This window comes from Bos indicus x Bos taurus, chromosome 1, assembly GCF_003369695.1.
Source record: "Bos indicus x Bos taurus breed Angus x Brahman F1 hybrid chromosome 1, Bos_hybrid_MaternalHap_v2.0, whole genome shotgun sequence".
NCBI lineage: Eukaryota > Metazoa > Chordata > Mammalia > Artiodactyla > Bovidae > Bos > Bos indicus x Bos taurus.
The window spans coordinates 102,751,213-102,755,874 of record NC_040076.1 but is presented as its reverse complement, the minus strand read 5'-3'; the positions used below and the strand labels follow the sequence as shown (position 1 = coordinate 102,755,874).

The 4,662-nt window shown below is 40.4% G+C and overlaps 1 pseudogene across 1 annotated transcript; it reads right to left on the bottom strand.

Annotated features, from left to right (window-relative positions):
* Nucleotides 1-1,847: 1,847 nt before the first annotated feature.
* LOC113892792 lies at nucleotides 1,848-2,409 on the bottom strand (annotated as a pseudogene). The gene has a single exon (XR_003511138.1). The product of XR_003511138.1 is annotated as a profilin-1 pseudogene (transcript).
* Between the last annotated feature and the right edge of the window lie 2,253 nt (nucleotides 2,410-4,662).

Here is a 4,662-nt window from a genome sequence, read left to right as displayed (position 1 = left end):
AATGCCTTAAATCTTTGTTGCAAAAACTTTGAGAACTTTCAACTATGAATGTAAATTCCTGGTTTAGAAATATAAACTCTGAAAGTATTTAAAAATAAATTTTCATGCTCAGTGAACTCAGTGGTGTGGTGGTTTAGTCACTTAAAAATATCATTGTTTTAGCTAAGAATTCACACAATTTTAACAAAAACAATATTTGACGTAGTTGATCCATCTGTTTTATATATATATGTAAAATAAAATTTAATGCAATTTCATTTGAAAGTAATTAAAGACAATTGGCTGAGAATACTGCTTTTTTTTTTTTTTCCCCTACCATAAACTGAGAAATGCCATATCTATCTTTGGCTAAAAGGTCTAAGGTTGATCAGAAACAAATACCTTTTTTTAAGCTATGCAGATAACAGGTATCTTATGAGAAATACAAATGTAACTTTATATATTTTTTGTTTCTTGTTGTTTAGATACTTCACCTTCAAATTCCTGATCACAAGCTTAGAAGATAGTTTTATGTTTACCAAAGGTGAAAGGTAGGGTGGAGGAGTGGGGGATAAATTAGGAGTTTGGAATTAACATACATATACCACTATATATAAAATAATTAACAAAGACCTACTATGTAGACCTACTGTGCAGATGTTGACTGCAGCCATGAAACTAAAAGACACTTATTCCTTGCAAGAAAAGTTATGACCAACCTAGACGGCATATTTAAAAGCAGAGACATTACTTTGCCAACAAAGGTCTGTCTAGTCAAGGATATGGTTTTTCCAGTAGTCATGTATGGATACAAGAGTTGGACTATTAAGAAAGCTGAGCACCAAAGAATTTATGCCTTTGAACTGTGGTGTTGGAGAAGACTCTTGAGAGTCCATTGGACTGCAAGGAGATCCAACCAGTCCATCCTAAAGATCAGACCTGGGTGTTCATTGGAAGGACCGATGTTGAAGCTGAAACTCCAATAATTTGGCCGTCTGATGCAAAGAACTGACTCATTTGAAAAGACCCAGATGCTTGGAAAGTTTGAAGGCAGGAGGAAAAGGGGACAAGAGAGGATGAGATGGTTGGATGGCATTAACAACTCAATGGACATGAGTTTGAGTAAACTCTGGGAGTTGGTGATGGACAGGGAGGCCTGGTGTGCTGCAGTCCATGGGGTGGCAAAGAGTCAGACACAACTGAGCAACTGAACTGAACTATGTAGAACAGGGAATTCTATTCAATAATCTACAATAACCTATATGTGGAAAGAATCTGAAAAATAATAGATACCTACATGACAGAATCACTTTGCTATATGCTTGAAACTAACACAACACTATAGTAAATCATCTATACTCCCAATTTTACTAAGAATGAAAAAAAGAAATCCTGATCAAATTTTGGGAGGTGAACATTTATTTCTGAGATTAAAAACAAATCAAAAGAATACTGAAAATGATTATATATATATATATATATATACACACACACACATATATGTGTATATATATACACTCATACACATACACACACATATATATATATACAAAATACATATATGTGTGTGTGTGTGTATATATATATATATATATATATACTGGAATGTAATTATTTAATAAATTAATAAATTAATTGTTTAATAAATTAAACAATTATATTCCTCTGTGTGTGTGTATGAGTGTGTGTGTGTGTAGGCTTCCCTGGTGGCTAAGTGGTAAAGAATTTTTTTTTTTGTTAGTAGAATCTTTTTTATTCAGAAAAAAAACCCCAAAAAACAAAAAAGTTTTCCAACCACACACAGGAGGGGTATGGGTTGTGGGCAGGGGGTGTCTGTCCATCCAGCCCAGGGCCCCCAGCCCATGTGGTTTTGGCAGCAATAAGGGGTGTGGGGTAATGGCCCAAAAAATAAAAATGGTGTATGTATGTGTGTGGGAAGGAGAGGGGTGCAGAAGCAGTGGGGAGTGGTGAGGGGAGGGCCAGACGAGGTCAGTACTGGGAACGCCGCAGGTGAGAAGCCATTTCATAACATTTCTTGTTGATCATACCGCCATGGACACCTTCTTTGCCCATCAGCAGGACTAGCGTCTTGGCAGTCATGGTGACCGTGATATTGAAGGTTGGGGCTCCACCAGTGCTCTTGGTACGAAGATCCATGGTAAATTCTCCATCCTGCAGCAGTGAGTCCCGGATCACAGAACATTTCTGGCCCCCAAGTGTTAGCCCGTTCACGAAAAAACTTGACCGGTCTTTGCCAACCAGGATATCGACCTCAGCAGGCGTGATGTTGACGAAGGTCTTGCCGGGGACGGCGGCCCAGACGGAGGGCGAGTCCTTATAGCCCACGATGGCTGCGTCCTGACAGGTCCCGTCCGCCATGAGGTTGTCGATGTAGGCGTTCCACCCAGCCATGGCGCTGCTTTTGGGGCTGCTCTCGGGGCTGCTGCTGGAGCCGTGGGCTGGGCTCGGGCTCTGCCGGGGGGCAGGAACGGCGGGCAGCGGCGGGGCGCGTGCGCCCGCATCTGCGCCCGGGCTGGGAAGGCAGTGGTAAAGAATTTGACAGCTAATGCAGGAGATGTGGGTTCAATTCCTGGGTCAGGAAGATCACCTGGAGAAGGGAATGGCAAACCACTTCAGTATTCTTGCCTTGAGAACCCCATGAACAGTATGAAAAGGCAAAATGATAGCGCACTGAAAGAGGAACTCCCCAGATCAGTAGTGGTCCAATATGCTACTGGAGATCAGTGGAGAAATAATTCCAGAAAGAATGAAGGGATGGAGCCAAAGCAAAAACAATACCCAGTTGTGGATGTGACTAGTGATAGAAGCAAGGTCCAATGCTGTGAAGAGCAATATTGCATAGGAAGTTAGAATGTTATGTTCATGAATCAAGGCAAATTGGAAGTGGTCAAACAGGAGTTGACAAGAGTGAACGTCGACATTTTAGAAATCAGCGAACTAAATTGGACTGGAATGGGTGAATTTAACTCAGATGACCATTATATCTACTACTGTGGGCAGGAATCCCTTAGAAGAAATGGAGTAGCCACCTTGCTCAACAAAAGAGTCCGAAATGCAGTACTTGGATACAATCTCAAAAATGACAGAAGGATCTCTGTTTGTTTCAAAGGCAAACCATTCAATATCACAGTAATCCAAGTCTATGCCACAACCAGTAACACTGAAGAAGCTGAAGTTGAACGGTTCTATGAAGACCTACAAGACCTTTTAGAACTAACACCCAAAAAAGATGTCCTTTTCATTATAGGGGACTGGAATGCAAAGGTAGGAAGTCAAGAAACACCTGGAGTAACAGGCAAATTTGGCCTTGAAATAAGGAATGAAGCAGGGCAAAGGCTAATAGAGTTATGCCAAGAGAACACACTGGTCATAGCAAACACTCTCTTCAAACAACACAAGAGAAGACTCTACACATGTACATCACCAGATGGTCAACACTGAAATCAGATTGATTATATTCTTTACATCCAAAGATGGAGAAGCTCTATACAGTCAGCAAAAGGAAGACTGGGAGCTGACTGTGGCTCAGATCATGAACACCTTATTGCCAAATTCAGACTTAAATTGAAGAAAGTACAGAAAACCACTAGACCATTCAGGTATGACCTAGATCAAATCCCTTATGATTATACAGTGGAAGTGAGAAATAGATTTAAGAGACTATATCTGATAGATAAGAGTGCCTGATGAACTATGGATGGAGGTTTGTGACATTGTGCAAGAGACAGGGATCAAGACTATCCCAATGGAAAAGAAATACAAAAAAGCAAAATACTGTCTGGGGAGGCCTTACAAATAGCTGTGAAAAGAAGAGAAGCGAAAAGCAAAGGAGAAAAGGAAAAATATAATAATCTGAATGCAGAGTTCCAAAGAATACGAGAGGAGATAAGAAAGACTTCCTTAGCAATCAATGCAAAGAAACAGAGGAAAAGAACAGAATGGGTAAGACTAGAGATCTCTTCAAGAAAATTAGAGATACCAAGGGAACATTTCATGCAAACATGGGCACAATAAGGACAGAAATAGTAAGGACCTAACACAAGAAGAAGATATTAAGAAGAGATGGCAAGAATACACATGAGAACTGTACAAAAAAGAGCCTCACAACCCAGATAATCATGGTGGTATGATCACTCCCCAAGAACCAGACATCCTGGAATGTGAAGTCAAGTGGGCCTTAGAAAGCATCACTACAAACAAAGCTAGTGGAGGTGATGGAATTCCAGTTGAGCTATTTCAAATCCTGAAAGATGATGCTGTGAAAGTGCTGCACTTAATATGCCAGCAAATTTGGAAAACTCAGCAGTGGCCACAGGACTGGAAAAGGTCCGTTTTCATTCCAATTCCAAAGAAAGGCAATGCTAAAGAATGCTCAAATTACCACACAATTGCATTCATCACACACACTAGTATCAGCAATACATGAACCATGAACTTCCAGATGTTCAAGCTGGTTTTAGAAAAGGCAGAGGAACCAGAGATCAAATTGCCAACATCTGCTGGATCATTGAAAAAGCAAGAGAGTTCCAGAAAAGCATCTATTTCTGCTTTATTGACTATGCCAAAGCCTTTGACTGTGTGGATCACAATAAACTTTGGAAATTTGAAAGAGATGGGAATACCAGACCACCTGACCTGCTTCTTGAGAAGCCTATGTGAAAG